Source organism: Trichechus manatus, unplaced genomic scaffold (genome assembly GCF_000243295.1).
Source record: "Trichechus manatus latirostris isolate Lorelei unplaced genomic scaffold, TriManLat1.0 scaffold00018, whole genome shotgun sequence".
In the NCBI taxonomy this organism is placed as follows: Eukaryota; Metazoa; Chordata; class Mammalia; order Sirenia; family Trichechidae; genus Trichechus; species Trichechus manatus.
The window spans coordinates 2,352,449-2,371,348 of record NW_004443954.1 but is presented as its reverse complement, the minus strand read 5'-3'; positions in this window follow the sequence as shown (position 1 = coordinate 2,371,348).

Sequence of the window (18,900 nt, the reverse complement as noted above, 5' to 3'; positions counted from 1 at the left end):
TGTGGTTAATATTAAAGTGCCACAGCACGGTAGTGTATTTTGGCATGTTTTATTTTTGTAGGATATATTTTTGTGGTTATTTGTTATTGTTGTGAATTTCCTGCTCAGTTTTGTTTCTTGGCATCTTAGATGTTTAAACCCTAGGGTGCTTTCTGGCTGCATCCTTAACATTTTCCCAAACAGCAATGAAACGAAATGAAGAAAATTACGTTTCTCAGCTGCTTCAGATTTTCTGGAAGATGAGATTTTCATCACTCTGTTGGTGTGTAAGATGAAACACAAAAGGCCCAGCAGTATGGAACCCATAGCAGAATATATTTAGAATTCAAATAGTATCGTACAATGAAGTAGCCTTTTAGAATTTCTAGATCTTGGCCTTGCTGGAGGGAATGGTCCTTAATGGATAATGCAGAACACAGGGGCTAAGTTCAATAAACTCATTCCAGGTGAGTTCTCCCATATCTTTAAGCAGTGATATTGCACATGTATCACTTTATTTAAACTTTGGGCATCTTGTTTTAATTCATGGCCCACAAATACTTGACTGGTGCAGTAAGTAATTCAGCAGGGCCATTTACTCTCTTTAGATGAAACTAAAAAGTCCTGGATGGAACTATTTGGGACTAAAAAGTCAACATGATTAGGCCGTCGGTACTGACTGGTGATGGTATATGTTAAACATATAGAGAATATATCACTTCAGAGTTATGAAATCACATAGCCAAGTAGAAAGAAGTCATAGCCCTCTTTTGCAGATAAAATTACTCTAAATATTGGCAAAGAATTTTGTTTGTTATGAAAATCACAGATGATCCATATACTGTAATAATGTAACATCCCTTGAAAGTACTAATAAATTGCTGTTGTTGTTTTTTTTAGGTGTCGTGGAGTTGATACCAACTCATAGTGATCCTATAGGACAGAGTAGAACGGCCCCATAGGGTTTCCAAGGAGCGGCTGGTGGATTCAGACTGCTGAACTTTTGGTTAGCAGCCGAGCTCTTAACCACTGCACCACCAGGGCTCCTAATAAAGTGATTATAGTGCTATATAATTTATGACAAACATTTTGCCAATATCATACTAAATTTTGGTTTAAAATGTTACGACCAAGGCAAACAAATAAGCACTAAGAAAAAATTATGACTGTGGCATGTGGTCTTGTGTCTGTCGAGTGTGGTCACATCTGAATAGGCGTTAAGAGAGAATTGTTTGTGCACAGAGTTGGGTAGTGAATTGTGTGCATAAACACGCAGGTTGCACCTCAAAATTACAAGCAGCGATAAGACAGCTGGGATGAGGACTCTACTATCCAATCCTGTTGGGTCGTACACACAAGACACACATTTTTGGCAATTGAAAGCTGTTGTTAGTACTTATAAAAGGTAAATAGTAAATAACAAGAATAGATTACTTATAGAAAGCAAAGAGTAAGCGACAGGAAGAGATTTGAGGTGAAGAAGTCCCCTCCACCCCTACAAGTACCCCACTTAGCATCGTAGGAGGGAACCTGCTTATGTCTAGAAGGGGATTCTCTCACCTGTCGCATCCCCATGGTCCATGTCTGTGTCACTGGGCGGGCATACTATGGACCAGGTGTCAGCAGGTGTCTCTCTCTCTCAACAGGTGTGCAGTCAGGTCAGATTGGATGTGGCACAGCTGTGTTCCATCTCTCTCCGTCTCTCTGCCTGGCTTTCCTTGCCCTGGTATGGCCTCCTGTGCTTGCTGGTCCAGCTCTCAACCAGCCGCTTTAGACCAGCATTACGACAGCTCTCAATGCCAAACTTTTATGGGCAAACCCTGAACCGTGTATGCCCAAGCATCTGCTCCACTGGCACCTCCTGCCCACAGGTGCCTAGCTCCGCTCCGCGGGCCGGCTCTGCCCACAGCCGCCGTCTGCTGGTCTGGGGGATCCCTCTGCTCGCGCCCCTGCGCCGTTTCTCTCCCACTGGGCTTTGACGTCCTTGCAGTCCTTTCTCGGGGTCTTCAGTGTTATCACCTCAGTGAGCGTTCTCAGCTCGGAGTTCCAGCCGTTGACCTGTATCAGCTCTTCCACAGAATTTTCAGCACAGGGCCTCGCGTACCAGGGACACGTTCCTCTCCTGGCTCTTGCAGATCAGGAAGCCCCATTGGGGCCTCTCTGCATTCTAGGGTTTTTAGCAGTCACTAGGCGGCCCTGAGTTGCCGCTGCTAACCAAAGGTGGACAGTTTGAATCCACCAGCCGCTCCTTGGAAACCCTATGGGGCAGTTCTACTCTGTCCTAAGGGGTCGCTGTGAGTCAGAATCCACTCAGTTGCAACAGGTTTGGTTTGGGCCATCCTCCAGTCGATCCTGGTAACAATAGCTCAAAATCCAATCAATCCTTCCAAGCCGCTTACGCAGACAGCGAAGGGACCAATCCCTTGCAAGCTGCTTACGAAGATAGCAAACCGACCAATCCTTCAGCAGATTGTGGTGCAACCAATCATTTTGCGAGAATTACAAAACCAGGGCCAGAAAGTCCACCTGAAAAAAAGCGCATAGCCCTCCATGGGGTTCGTGTTTACCAACACTCCTGGGCTGGACGTCGACTTGCCTAGAGCCGTAAATATTCCTAAAGGACCTAGAGGGTCCCAGAGAGTCTTGTCTACATATGGTCAACTGTGAAATTTTCCTAGGACACATTCTAAGATACTACGTGTTAAGAAGGTACACAACTTTATTTTAATATTTTAAAACGGTTAAAATGAATCACACGAGGTCTATACTAACTAATTTTTGTTTTTGAAAACATGTTTAGTGTCTTTAAAAATCCAGAGAAGCAAGACAGAAGAGACACTAAAATTGACAGGGCTGAGATAAATTAAAAGTTGTAAAACTAAATTCTCTAGAGAAACCCAAGGGAGGAATAGAGGAAGTGTACTGAAACTAGCTATTTACCATTAAGATCGGGATAAAATCTAATTCCAGGGGCAGATAAAAACTGCACAAGGGATATTAGCAAGATTCACCATGCATCGTACACACAAGTTAGAGCTCCGTTTAAGTACTTCTTTTATGAATGGATCCCTTGGGTAATCTTTCTCCTCTGATAACCTGGAAGAAGGAAACATCCTTTTTTTTATGCCTGCAAACAGATTCTACATGCAAGGCATGGTCTTTTCATCCTGGAAGTAGGCTCTCAAAAGTAGGATATAAATAAGCCTAATTTTGAGGCTTGCATGTCACTAAGATTCCTAAAAAACTGAAAAAACATACTGAAATAGCTGTTAATGGTTGCAACCGTTTAAACTACAAAGTCTTGAAGTTAGTATAATATTGGAGGTACATTCTCATTTTGAAGGATGAGGGAAAAAATTATAAAAGAAATGAAATATATTGTGAAAGCTACTGCTATTTTAAGCATGACTAATTGTTCATAAAAAAACCCATTGCCATCGAGTCCATTCTGACTCATAGCGACCCTGTAGGACAGAGTAGAACTGTCCCATAGGGTTTCCAAGGAGGGCCTGGTGGATTGGAACATGCCGACATGTTGGTTAACAGCTGGGTTCTTAACCACTGCGCCACCAGGGTTCCAATTGTTCATACTGGTTTAGAAATACTTTCTTTTCTACATTCATTTACAACTTGTCTGTCATGATATAGTCTTATATCTTATAGTAAAATAGTTTAATGTCCATGAGAGATAATGGCTAATATGTTTGAGTCATCTAAAGATGACGAGAATAGTAATCCACATAGAACAAATGGCAGGTGATTCATGAAAGCTAAGGTCTTTGATTCAGACAGCTCCCAGCCCCCAACCCCCAGTGCGTGTGTTCTGCTGCAGGTTTATGGCCATCGAAAAATAGTTCCCAAACTGTTCAAAGTTTTCACTTCTATGAAATCTCAAAAAAAGGGTCTAAAAATCTCAGATTCTGAGCCAGTGCAAAATTATTGCATTTTTCTATATAAAGTTTGTTTCTCCTGGATTTTTTTCCCCTAATGTTACTCAGCAAGTGAAGAACAAAGATATTTAAACAATTATATTTTTACAGCTTTATTTTTAGGTTAAAAATTATCACATCCTATAAAAATTGCTAGCTAAATATGAAATGAAGGAAAAACAAAAGTATTTATTTAAATACACACTAAACACAACAAAAGCCCTAATTAAGTTGCAGAATATGTTTTTTTTCATCTTTTGCCAGTATGCTAGCTATTTTTTATCTCTTCCTCCAGAGTCGCTCTTCTCTTTTCTTTAACCCCTTCTCTTTCCTGGGAAACGACCTATATGGGCTAAAGGAACAGACTCTCTAACTGCCGGTTTGGTTGGGCCAACAGGAGCATCTCAGATGTTGGAGGGAGAACGGTGAGTCAGTGAGGTTAGACTATTTACTCTCCAGCAGCTTCCCTGCCGGGTTGCTGCAGGCTGGCTGGGATCCTCAGCTGAAGTTCACAGCAAGTGTCAGAAGGCCTCCTCAACTTAGTTCTCTCTCTCCCAGTGTTCATAACTGTTACCACCTCTGTCTCTTAAAAACAAAAACCAAACCCGTTGCCACCAATTCCAATTTATAGCGACCCTATGGGATAGGGTAGAACTGCCCCATAGGGTTCCAAGGAGTGGCTGGTGGATTTGAACTGCCGAGCTCTTGGTTAGCAGCGGAGCTGTTAACCATCGCACCACCAGGGCTCCAAGGGGGATGATAATGGCTTCCAGCTCTTTATCCCTTTAAGTAGTACACTAACGTTTGTGTTTTCCATAAAGCCTACCTATACCTTTGTAATCAATCACTTTTTAAAAATCTCCCCCAATTTATGTGTGACATCTATTTCTTGCTAAGGAACATCATTGATACCGAAGTAACAGACCTCCAAGATACCTGGGGATCCTGAAAGCCAGTCTTATAGTCAAACATGGCAATGTTATTTATCAGTGTCTACTCAAGGTCCCAGAAGTCCTGTTGGCATAGTGGTTAAGTACTACGGCTGCTAACCAGAAGGTCAGCAGTTTGAATCCACCCAGCACTCCTTGGAAACGCTATGGGGCAGTTCTACTCTGTCCTGTAGGGTCGCGATGAGTCGCAATGGACTCAACAGCAATGGGTGTTTTTTGGTTTCCTCAGAATCTCTGGGTGGTGCAAACAATTTGCTTTCTGCTACTAATCAAAAGTTTGGTAGTTGGAAGCCACTCAATGGCACTGCAGAAGAAAGGGCTGGCAATCTGCTTCTGTAACATTACAGCCAAGAAAACCCTATGGAGCAGTTCTACTCTGAAGCACATGGGGTCGCCATGGGTCAGAATCTACTTGATGGCAACAGGTATAGTGTCTGCTCAAAATTTAGTATATAACTGAATATAAACTAGGAGTTTCTAGGCAAAATCATTCTTTAGAAAACACCGTTTAATATTGTAAAGAAATAAAAGTCAAGAGGAATACTTCCTAGGATTTAATTGACCTGATATTTGTTTTACTCTTCCCAGAGTTTGTCAAAATACTATTATACTCTTCATGTTTATAAAACAGTTATTCAATGCTCTGAATCAAGTTTTGTAGTAGGAAGGCCCACTATACAGACTTTCTGTTTTCCAAAATGCAAATTAATTTTGATTCTTAGCCAGTTGACTTTGCAAATGCATAAAATACTTGGCTATTATTAGATTTCAGTAAAATTTGAGGTTAGCCAAAACATATATTTGATCTATCTGTATTATTTACTTTTTTAAAATTGGGGTTAAATGTAATTTTTCACATCTATTTTATCTAATATTCATCTCTTTAATTGCAAAGTAAGTGGGGGTTTTGGTAATTTCCTAAATGCAGGTCGTTTTTCATCAATTAATATCACTGTGTGCCTATGAAAGTATGTATACAGTTCTTTATGAGTCTTGAAATTAGATGCATTTGATTCTCTTCCTTCTATTCAAGAGGAAAATTAAACAAAGAAAAATTAATTTGTACTACAATTATTCTCACTGTCTCCTGTATCCCTGTGAGTGTCTTTGTAATCATTCCTGACTTTCAGTCAAGTTTTCCCTTCTGAAATCTCTCCTTACATACTAAATAACCTTACATAGTAAACGTTATTTTTTTAATCTATTTGTAACTTTTCTACTTGATGGCTTCAGGACACGATGCCTGGAACAGTTCTGGCTTTCACCTTCCCACACTCATGTCTAGTTTGTCTCTGGGATCTGCAAACTGCACAGAGCCCAGACTCGTCTGTTTCCCTGAGAGAGGAATCTGAATTGAAACAAGCTTTAATTGTTAGAGCAGGATCACAGCTAATATAGTACAGACTTTTTACAGTTCAGTGGAAGTCTCGCTTTTCCTCCAGAGGTGCAGCTCTTCCCTGGGGCATGCGCACTGGATAAGTCGCCACCTTGTCTGAGGGCCTTTGAGCCGTACACAGACAATACAACCACACACAGCTAGCGCTGCACTGAGGATGAAAACAGATAAATTAGACCTCTAATCGGCTTCCGTAGAGGAGCCCTGGTGGCACAGTGGTTAAAGCACTCCGCTGCTAACTGGAAGGTCAGTGGTTCGAACCCACCAGCCGCTCCATGGGAGAAAGATGTGGCAGTCTGCTTCCTTAAAGATTTGGGGCCTTGGAAACCCTATGGGGCAGTTCTACTCTGTCCTGTAGGGTCATTGTGAGTCAGAATTGACTCCACGCAGTGGATTTGTTTTTTAATTTTCATTTTTTTAAATCTGCTTTTATGCAGCTTTGGGTGGTGCAAACGGTAAAGCATGGAAGAAAGGCCTGGTGATCTATTTCCGTAAGATTAGAGCCCTATGGAGCATAATTCTACTCTGACACTCATGGGGTAGCCATGAGTTGGAATCAACTCAAAGGTAACTGGTGATGGTGGTGGTAGTGGATCTGCTTTTAAGGAATTCGTAACAGTGTTGGGGAGTTGATAATGTATGAAAAATGTAATATTAAAAATATTAACTCTATAATCAAGATAAGAAAAAAATGTGCTGTGGAAATCTATCATCCGAAGCAAATAGTTGTAAAGGTCTTACGTCACAAAGACTAACAAGCCCAGGGCCTAAATTGCTGGTTTTTTGATAAGCCTGAGACCACCAAATGTACTTCTCCTAGAATTGTTCATCCTCAGGGGATGTCTGTTCATGAGAACCAAGAATTATGAAGTAATCTCAGCACCCCCTCTAGCTCAGGTTCCTATTTCTAGGTTTCCTTTTTTTGTGTGATCAATTTATATGCATGTAACAAATAGAACCTCTGCTAACGGCCAGAAGGAGCACACACCCACTCTTTCAGATAGACCCTTTCGCTAACAGTAAATGAAGCTTTCTTTTTTCTCACTCACTTCCTGGTGGATGCACTCTAGGAACCTCAGCATAACTCTGCTTTAAGGTGTCAGTAAGGTTTTCACAGAGAAAGTGTACAGGATGTCCGGCCAAGAAATGTGTGCCTGGTGGTATTGGATAAAGTGGCAGGGGAGTACTCTATGTAGGAGGAGCACTCTGCCTGAAGGCTCCGAATTCCAAAAGGGTGCAGCATATTCAGCAAGGAGCTCTGAGTGGCTGCAACAGAGGGTTTATATATGGGATATCATGAAAAAAGAGGATAAGTAGGGACAAAACAAAACTACAACAAAAATCATGGGCCTCGTGGGCATATGGATTTTTCTTAAAAGGTAGCTGAGAACCAAGAGAAGTCTTTAAAGTCACAGGTGGACATGATCAGATTTGGGTTTTAGAAGATAACTTGGGCAGTAGCGTGGAGTGGATGAGCATGGGGTAAGGCTAATGATAGAACATAATGGATACCGTGGCCATGATACAGTCCAGTGGTTCTTACTTCGGGATAATTTTGTCCCTTAGGGAACATTTGTCAATGTCTGGAGAAAATTGTTAAAATTGAGGAGAGAGGGAGGGTGTTATTGGCATCTAGAGGTCAGGGACGCTGCTGAACATCCTACAGTGCACAACACAGCCCTCTGCAAGGTGAACATCAGATTCTTGTGCCAAATTTGTAGATATATCTATTTATAATGATAAATAACATTTTCTAAAAACTTTACAATACACTTTTTCCTGAACAACTGAGCACATTTTATGGGACAAGTACTCCTTCATACCCTAGGAGTTAGAAAGGTGGATTCTGACATGCAATAGTAATAATAATTTGGAAATCATAAATAGTGATTTTAATGGTGTTCAGAAAGTAAAACACATTGATATAAATGGATAAAGAAATTATTTTCTTGAAGGCAAGACATTTATCCATTTATTCATTAAAAAATATTTACTGAGTGTTTACTAGTTTATAGACAATGAGTATAAGATGAACAAGCTCAGTCCTTGAGGAGATTAGAAACTACTGGAAAAGGGGGTGTCTTAGACTGGGTTCTCGAGAGAAGCAAAACCAGTGAAGCATACATGGAGAGAGAAGGAGAAAGAGAGAGAGATTTACCTCAAGGAAACAGCTCATTCAGTTTTGAAGGCTGGCAAGTCCCAAGTCTGTGGGGTAGGCATCAGGCTGGAGGCTTCTCCTGACTCAAGTAGCTGCAGAGGCTGACGAACCCAAGACCTGCAGGTAAGCTGCTAGCTCAGGTCTCAAGAACTGGAGATCAGATGATGACAAGCTGAATGAAGGATCCAGCCTTGCTGGAACATCCATTTATATACTGGAGGCAGGCCACACGCCCAAGGAAGCTCCCTTTCAACTGATTGCCTGCTTATAGCAGATCTCGTCATGGAGTTAATTACATCATTACATGACGGCCAAATTACATCATACCTGCTAAACCACTGAGATTCATGGTCCAGCCAAGCTGACACGCAACCTTAACCATCAGAGAGAGACAAGTTAAACAGATGATTAGCACTCCAGAGCAGTATTTTTCCTCCTGTGATATGATCGGTCCTTCAATAAAAGAGAGCCAAAGTACGGTTGTTATGGATTGAATTGTATCCCAAATTGTGTTCTTGTCCCTAGAGCTGTGAATGTGATCCTGTTTGGAAATAGGGTTTTCTTCTGTTATTTAGGGTGAGTCCTAAACCTAACCAATTCTGAGTTATAAAACGAGCAGAATAAACACAGAGACACACACAGAGGAAAGGCAGGTGTCAAGGGACACAAGGAACTCCAAGGAGCTTCTGTAACTATTCACAAGGAAGAACCTCCTCCTACAGCTACACCCTGAATTCAGGTGTGTAGACTCCTGAATTGTGATAAAATAAATGTGTTCTTCAAAGTCACCCACTTTTGGTACTTTTTGTTATGACAGCACTAGGTAACTATGACAACAGTGCTTTAATTTTATCTACATCACGACTGATCCTACTTCCAAAAAATCTATATTTTGTTCTTTTGATTCATTACAGGTCTACTACAATGTTTTATCATAAATTACAATATTTTACTTTTTTAAAAAAATCTATTTACCACACAGATTTTTTATCATTATTCTTTCTACAGTTTTGAGGAGACTTGTTGGAGTACATACAATAGGGACAAAACATCACCTCCTCTATTCTCTAGTATACTGTGAGTGGGAAGTAAAAAGTTAAGGCAGGTTGCCTATGATCCATTTGCTCCCCTTTCCAGAGGAATGCTTCTAGGGGGAAAGAAAAGCAGGTAGATGACATGGCCTAACTCTGAGTAAAAAGATTAACAATATTTGCATGGAAAAGGAGTGCATATGTATACAATGCTGTTAGCAAAATGTCCTTGGCTAAGAATTATTTATGGTAAATAAACTTAGAAGCTATGGATTTATGAGGCATGGATCTCTGGAGAGTGTCATGTACATATACAACTCTCTGGAGTATAAACTGAGATGTGTTATATTCTAAATATTCACTGATGAATCAGGTAATAACCTGCAAAATCTCACATGGAGACCTTGTCTATTATTCTGGCCCAGAGAGCACGTGTCCAAAATGGGAAGACAGAACATGGGGAGACAAGCGGGGTGTCTCTGCTTTGCCTGTGCCTCTTAAGTGTCTATACTCTTGGGATTGTTAGCGAAGCTTGTTACTAAGATCTCTGATTCATGTGACTCTAATTTGACAATCCAATCCTGTATGGTAGCTTAGTGATCAACGAAGAGCAGAGGCTGATATTTGGTTCTTCTGTACCAGGCACAATGCCCAACATATAGAATATGTTCAGGAAATGTTTGTTACCTAGATGTATTTCAATTCAGTAAAACGTTAGGAAATCACATCTTATTACTTTGGAGTTGGGAACAAATTATAATGATCTGAATTGATGTTAACTTTTCTTGGCCAAGTATTTATAATCTTTGTAAAAATATTAAGATAAGACGTTCAAGAGAATTAGGACCAAGCTTTTAAAATTTTCTGTTAAAAAATTTGGATTTCGTCCTTTAAAACATTAGGTCAGCACCTTAAAAATTGCGACTAGAAAATAGTTGAGTGAATAAGTTCGTTACAATATATATGAGTACTAAATTTTATAATTATAATAAAGTGATTATCTGAGATGATCTTTAAACCTTAAACTGAAAATATCCCCTGAAGTCTTCTTAAAACCAAGCAATAGTTTAGCTCAACTACTCAAAAAGGCCTGCCTTGAACATTATGCTTTTTTAATAACTATCTACATGGGATCAAAGTGACCACAGCAATTTGAGAGATTAGATAAGAACCTTAGGGAGCGGTCAGTTTATGTTAATGGAGGAGGAACAACTCAGAAAAGGAGGATGAGAATGGTTGCACAACTCGAAGAGTGTAACCAATGTCACTGAATCGTGCATGCAGAAACTTGAATTGGTGAATGTTTTGCTATGTATATTCTTAACAACCACAACTAAATAAATAAATAAATATTTAAGAAGTGATTATCTAGGCTAATCTCTCCCCAAAGCCGTGTACTCTTCAATCATGTCCCTGGAAAATTTCCATTTGTTCTTTGCTTAAATTCTTCTACAGTTAGGCTGTATCCTTCTGTTTTGGTAAACTCAGTATTCAGTAAGATAAACTACAGTTGTTGTTTAACCACTTAAAATAAATTGTTACTTGTTAGGTGTGGTTGAGTCGGCTCTGATTCAAAGTGTACTTAGGTATAACAGAAGAAAATGTTACTCTGTCCTGCGCGTTCCTCACAATGCTAGTTATATTCGAGCTCACTGCTGTAGCCACTATGTCAACCCATCCCGTTGAGAGTCTTCCTCTTTTTCTCTGACCCTCTATTTTACCAGGCTTGATGTCCTTCTCCAGGGACTGGTCCCTCCTGATAACATGTCCAGAATAAGCAAGACAAAGTCTCACCATCCTCACTTTTAAGGAGCGTTCTGGCTGTACTCACTCCAGGACAGATTTGTTCATTCTTCTGGCAGTCCATGGTATAGTCAATATTCTTCACCAACACCATAATTCAAATGCATCAATCCTTCTTCAGTCTTTCTTTTTCATTGTCCAGCTTTTGCATGCTTACGAGGCAATTGAAAATACCATGGCTTGGGTCAGGCACACCTTAGTCATCAAAGTGACATCTTTGCTTTTTAACACTTTAAAGAGGTCTTTTGCAGCAGATCTGCTGAAAGCAATACCTCATTTGATTTCTCAACTACTGCTTCCATGGGTGTTGATTGTGGATCCAAGTAAAATGAAATCCTTGACAACTTCAGTCTTTTCTCTGTTCATAATGATGTTGCTTAGTGGTCTAGTTGTGAGGATTTTTATTTTCTTTATGTTGAGGTGTAATCCATACCGAAGGCTGTGTTCTTTGATCTTCATCAGTAAGTGCTTCAAGCCCTCTTCACTTTCAGCAAGGAAGGTTGTGTCATCTGCATATTGCAGGTTCTAAATGTGTCTCCCTGCAATGCTGATGCTAAATTCTTCTTCATATAGTCCAGCTTCTAGGATTATTTGCTCAGCATACGGATCTAATAGGTATGGTGAAAGGATACAGCCCTGATGCACCCGTCTATTGGTTTGTTATACTGTGGAGGCTTTACGTGTTTCTATGTTGCTGGAACCTGTGCCTCCTGAATTTCAAAAGCTGCAGGGTCACCAGCGGTGGACAGCTTTCAGAGGAGCTTCCAGACTAAGACACGCTAGGAAGAAGGACCTGGCAGTCTACTTCTAAAAAAAAGAAAAAAAAAAAAAACAAAAAAAAAAACCTTATGACTAAGACAAATTAACATCACCCAAAAAGGTATTACAGAGTAAGAGGGAAAGAGCTGATGATGTAGTCTCAAGGGACCTGCCACTATAGGGACAAATGTAGAAAAATGTTCCTGATAATGACTGGAAGGAACATCCAGAAATCCAGGAGGATGAACAGGAGAGAATGGCAACACAGAATAAAGGGAAGAAGAAAATTTTGAGAAGAGTATTATTAAGAGTATCAAAACCGCCATAGAGAAATTAAGAAAAAGAGCCATGTACAAGATGCCTGTGTTATTATTTTCTCTAATTTTTGTGAAGAAATTTCAGTAGAGTGATCAAATTAAAAAATTATTTTAAAATAACCCTGAACCCAAGTAGCTCACAGACTAGCAGGCAGGAATTACTTCAACAAATAACTATAATACCTATCATTCAATATGACAAGTATTAAAACAGAACATAAAAAAATGTTTTAGGAGTACATACAAACAAATAATTCATTCTGCTTGGGTTGAAGGTATAAGAAGAGCTTTTAGATAAGCAGTGACATTTGAACTGTACCATAAAGAGTGAGTATCAATACACCAGATAGGCAAGTGAATAAAGACACGTATTTGGTAGAGAGGAAATGCCCAAGTTCTGGCTTAGAGGAATAAAATGACATGGTGTCATTTGTAGAATGGTGAAAAATTTGGTGGATTAGTCAACTCTTACAACTCCGTCTAGAACTTTCATCTTCCTGGTATCTGTTGTGAGCTAGTCATTTCAAATCTTTTCCCCTGCGCTTTCTGTGGAAAGCCAAATCATATATGTTAATTACCATGTAAAAGTATTGTTATTAATACTGATTAGTTACATAGTAATAATGTCTTAGTATATTAATGTTACTAATCAGAGATTAGTAAGGTTTTTTTTCCATTTATTTCACAAATTTATTCGACTTTCATCAAATATTTGTTGAGTATGTACTTTTATCAGCCTCTGTTCTATTGTTAGACACACAGTGGTGAACAAAAGAAGCAGCATCTCTTCTCTCAAAGAACTTACATACTACAGATAATGACCTACATTGAACAAGTTGTCTCACATGCAGTAAGTGTTGAAAAGAGTCCTACTGTGTACTATAGTCGCATAGAACAGAGAAACTTGTTGTCATGGATCGAATTGTGTCCCTCCAAAATTTGTGTCAACTTGGCTAGGCCATGATTCCCAGCATTGTGTGGTTGTCCTCCATTTTGTGATATGATGTAATTGTGCATTGTAAATCCTAACCTCTAAGCCTGTGGTAAGGAGCCCTGTTGGTGCAGTGGTTAAGCACTTGGCTGCTAACCAAAAAGGTCAGAAGTTTGAATCCACCAGCCACTCCAAGGGACAAAGATGTGGCAGTCTGCTTCCATAAAGATTACAGCCTTGGAAAATCTATGGGACAGTTCTACTCTGTCCTGTAGGGTCGCTATGAGTCGGAATCGCCTTGATGGCAGTGGGTTTTTAATGCCTGTGGTTATGGACCCATTTGAGAATAAGTTGTCCATTATGTTAATGAAGCATGATTAGGTTATGTTAATGAAGATGAGAGTGGAATGAACCACCCTTAACTTCAGTCACACCTTTTATCTTACGAGAAATAAAAGAGAGAAAGAAGCAGAGAAGAGGGACCTCCTACCAGCAAGAAAGAAGAGGTGGGAGCAGGGTGTGTCCTTTGGACCCAGGGTCCCTGTGCTGAGAACCTCCTAGAGGAAGATTGCCGCCAAGACACATGGAGATCTCCAACAAAAGCTGCGTCCACAGATGTTGAAAGAAGAAAGAGCGGACAGAGAAAGCAGACTTTCGCCTGGAGCTGGCACCCTGAATTCAGATTTCCAGTCTCCTAAACCGTGAAAAAATAAATTTGTTTGTTAAAGCCATCCACTTGTGGTATTTCTGTTAGCAGCACTAGATAACTAAAACACCTACTCTCAGCTAAGTGGCCAAAGATGATTACTCAAGAAGTGAATTTAGGATGAGACCTACCGAGGAATAGGCTGCCTTTATTTACAGGATGGAGAGAGATGGGGAACATCTCCTGGCATAGGAAGGAATATATGAATATACGTAAAGATTATGAGGTAAGAAAGAATACTTGAAATAAGAGCCCTATGTCTGAAAAAATAGAGTTTGAAGGGAGAAGTAGAAAGTGATCAGAAGGGAGAGGTAGGCATGTGGTAGTTCCTCTTAGAACTTGTAGGTCATTGTCAAGTGCTTTGGTCTTTATACTAAGGAAAAGGTAAGTCACTAAAGGGTTTTCAACAGGGAAGTGATATAATCTTGCTTTTTCTAGAAGGTTACTATGGCTGAATTTCATACTGCATTGATTAAAGTGAGACGAGTGAATGCTCAGAGAACTGGTGGAAGATTATTGTACTAGACTGGGAAATAAGTGATAATGGATTATACAAAAGTAGAGATAGTGAGAATGAATAGAACTCAATATCTTTGTAAAATTATTAGAACCTGGGGATTGACTAGATATGGGGAACAAGAAAGAAGAAAGCAAAGATGGCTTCAAGACTTCTGGTTTCAGTAACTGGGTGGGTTGCAGTACTGTTTAATGAACTAAGAAACACCAGATGAAAACCATATTTGGAAATGATGACCTTGGTCTGATGTATTTTAGGACCTGTGAGACTCTCAAGTATAGACGTCTGGTGGGTAGCTAGATATACAAGGCTGGAGCTCAGAAAACAGGTCTTGAATTAAAAGTTTGAGAGTTAGTAATTTACATGAAAAATCATGAAAATTTTGGAATGAATAAGGTTGCCTAAGAGATCCTATAGAAAGAGAAGAGTCCTCGTATAGAAATCCTAGAAGAGAGTACAGGTGCAAAACATTTGAATCTCTTTTCTACATGAACATGTGTTTTCATGATGGCCTTCCCACACCTCTCATTATGTTTTGTCTAAAATGCTTGAATGGAGAAATGGACCTGAAGTTTATTCAGTAGAGATGCTAAGTGGGTTCCCAACAAATAACAAGCAGATAGAGGGAACAGTTTTAGGCAGGTGGGCCTTTCCTTTGACATACCACCAGTTTATCACCGGCCCTGTATCACATTTTCAGAGACTATTCTTAGAGAGAATGATTTGACTGATAATATCACCTCATTATCAGACTTGCAAATTGACATCTATGGGATTACACTACATATCTTTTGTAGAGTACTTAATGTATATTTGAATATAAATCTTTGATTTTATGATGATGGAATTTTTATTATATTACTAAATAAAATTTAATAGAAAATGCTATGCTTTGAAAATATGAGAGTTGATAGTGTATTAGGAATCAAAGATGAACAGAATGTGATACCTACCTTTAAGAAATTTATAATATAGTTGTACTTATTTATTCATTGATTCTGATTCAAATTCATTGCCACATTTAAACATCTGGGCTTGGAGAAATAATATTTAAATATTGAAAATTATTTGAAAAATAACTTCTAATGTACTCATTTTCAAATTAATTTGAATTATACATTTCAGTTATAATGATTGCTAAGGTAAAGATGGGGTTCTTAAACAATAATTTCTTTCTTCCTACCATCAGAATGCCTTTTTTAAAAGAAAAATGTGACAGAGATTGAAGGCCCTCTAGTGGCCACAAAGTATACCTTTACATCTTGCCATATGTTCAGTGGTTTTGTCAAGAATGTGTTTCACATTTCAGACATATAATATTACCCTTAACTTTTTCTGTTAATTCTTCCCTTATCTTCACTACGGTAGTTCAAAATCAAATTCCAACTTTTTTTAGTATATAGGAAGACATAGCTTATAACATATTTTATAAAAAGCATTTAGCTTCAAACCACAATTTTATAAAACTAACACAGTAAGGGCCACATACAATAAATACAAAAAAAAACAAAAAAGGACTGTAAAATTGCAGATTGGATTATCTTGTTAAAAATTCAGTTTCCTATTACCCATTATGCTGTGCTAATATGGACCAAAAGGAGAACAGAAAACATCTGACTTACTAAGTTGCGAAGAACTGTTTTAAGTGCTTTAAATGTATTAACTCATTTTTAATCTTCACCACATGGGGTTGCCATGAGTCAAGATCAACTTTATGGCAACCAGCAACAATTATCTTCACCACAACCATATGAGACAGGTGCTCTTATGAATCCATTCAAGGTAGCTGAGGCACATAATCATGAAGTACGTGCCTGGTACTCATACCTAGTAAATGAGGAGCTAAGAATAAACTATAATCCGTGTTTTAAGTACTGAATAAGGATGCCTTTATAAATCTATAATCCATTTTTAATGAAATATTCAGGTATACATAAAAAACAAGAAAGAATAATGAACATTCTTATACATTCCAGTTAGCTTTGCCAAATTTTACCATTTGGCTTCATTATTTTTGAGTTATTAAAAACGAATAAATCACATGAGACACAGTTGAGGTTTATTGTATCTCTGTCACTAATCCCATAACTCCGTCTCCCTCTTCAGAAGTAACTGTGTGTGATGGTTAGTTGTATGTGTCAGCTTGGCTAAATCATTAGGCTTTGTTTCTGTCGAGTCGATTCTGAGTCATAGCGACCCTATAGGACAGAGAAGAAGTGCGCCATAGAGTTTCTAAGGAGCAGCTGGTGGATTCGAACTGCCAACCTTTTGGTTAGCAGCCTGAGCTGTAAACCACTATGCCACCATGGCAAAGTCATAGTACCTAGGTATTGCTGTGAAGGTATTTTTGTAGATGTGGTTGACATCTACAATTTGTTAACTTTAAGTAAAAGAAATTACCCTGGATAATGTGGGTAGCCCTCATTCAATCAGTCGAAAGGCCTTAGGAAAAACAAACAAACAAACAAACAACAACAACAAAAACCTGAGGTTCCCAGAGAAGAAGACGTCTGCCTTGTGACTGCAGCATCAACTCCTGAAAAAGTTTCCAGTCTGCCGTCCTGTTCTATGTTTCAGATTTACTGCCATGTACAATCACATAAGCCAACTGAGTGAGCAAATTCCTTGAAATAAATCTCTTAATTTCTCTCTTTCTTTATAGATACATCTTTCTCTCTCTATATATATATATGTTGATATACATATATATATTACATATATAATTGCCTACCAGTTGTTTCTCTGGAGAACCCTGACTGATACAATTTGGTACCAGGAAGTGAGGTGCTGGTATAACAAATATCTGAAAATGTGAAAGTGGCTTTGGAATTGGATAGTGAGTAATGGGTGGAAGAATTTTAAGGTGCATGGTAGAAAAAGCCTTGATTTCCTGAAAGAGATAATTAGTGGAAATATAGATGTTGATGGTGATTCTGGTGAAGCTTCAAAAAAGAAGTGAGGAACATTGCATAGAAGCTTTTTTATCTTAGAGAGTAAATATATCATCAGGAACAGAATGTTGATAGAAATTTGAATGTTAAAAGTAATTCTGTTGAGGTCTCAGACAGGAATAAGGAATATGTTATTGCACACTGGAAGAAAGGCAATATTTGTTATAAAATGGCAGAAATATTGGCTGAATTAAGTTCTACTGTTGGGTAGGAAAACAGAACCTGTAATTGATGAACTTGAAAGTTTAGCTGAGGATATTTCCAAGCAAAACATGGAAAATGCAGCCTGGTTTCTCCTTGCTGCATATGTAAAATGTGAGAGGAAAAAAAGATAAATTTACCAAGGAATTATTAAGCAAAAAGGATCCAGAACTTAATGATTTGGGAAATCCTCAGCCTATCTGTATTGCAAAAGATGCTAAAGCATGCTCTGGAGAGAACACAAAGGGCGTAGCTGGACAACCTACTGGGAGACTAGATATGTGACTCATGAATCCAATCAACTATCTCAGCAGAAGCCAGGAATAGAGAAGGTTTTTCCAGGAAAGATCTGTGGAGAAACCTTGTATCTAATGGTATGAAGTCCTTTGACACACACCAAAGACCCACAGGGGTTTCGAGAATGTTATACACTAAAAACACTGCTGGCTTGGAGAGAAGTGGACAGAGACGGAATGAAATGAAGGAAGTCTTTGGACTTTTGGAATTCTATAGACAGGAAATGTGCGATAGAGCTACTTGGCTGCGAGTGTGTTATCCTTCAAGGAAAAAGAAGAATGATGCTGAGGGCAGAGCTGTGGGCCTTGAGTGCAGGGGTGCCACCTCAGGTTGAGAGAACTAAGGATTGAGCCACAGGGAATTACTCTCAATCCATGAAACCTAATGGAATTTCCCTGCTGGATTTCAGATTTGCTTGGGAAATGACCCCTTTAATCCTTCCAATTTCTTGCTTTCAGAATGGGAATGTGTATCCTATGCCTGTCCCACCATTATTCTTTGGAAACAGATAAATTTTTTCTAGTTTCACAGCTCCACAGATGGAGAGAATTTTTGCCACAGGATGGATCATATTCGGGGTCTCACCCATATCTGATTTAAATGATTTAGATGATAAGAATTATGACTTTTTGAGTTGATAATATTTAGATGAGATTTTGAATTTAGAGTTAATGTAAATGGCTTAAGACTTTTGGGGATTTGGGGGTGGAGTGAAGTAAATGTATTTTGTTTGTGAAAAAGATGTGAATTTTGGAAAATCAGAAAGCAGATTGCAGTGGATTGAATTGTGTCCTTCAAAAAGATATGTTCAAATCCTAACTCAGTACCTGTGAATGTGGCCTTACTTGGAAATGGGGTCTTTGTAGATGTAATCAAGTTGAGATGAAGTCATCCTAGATTTGGGTGGCTCCTAAATTTAATGACTAGTGTCTTTACAAGAGAGAGAGAGATTTACACTTGGAGACACAAAGGAGA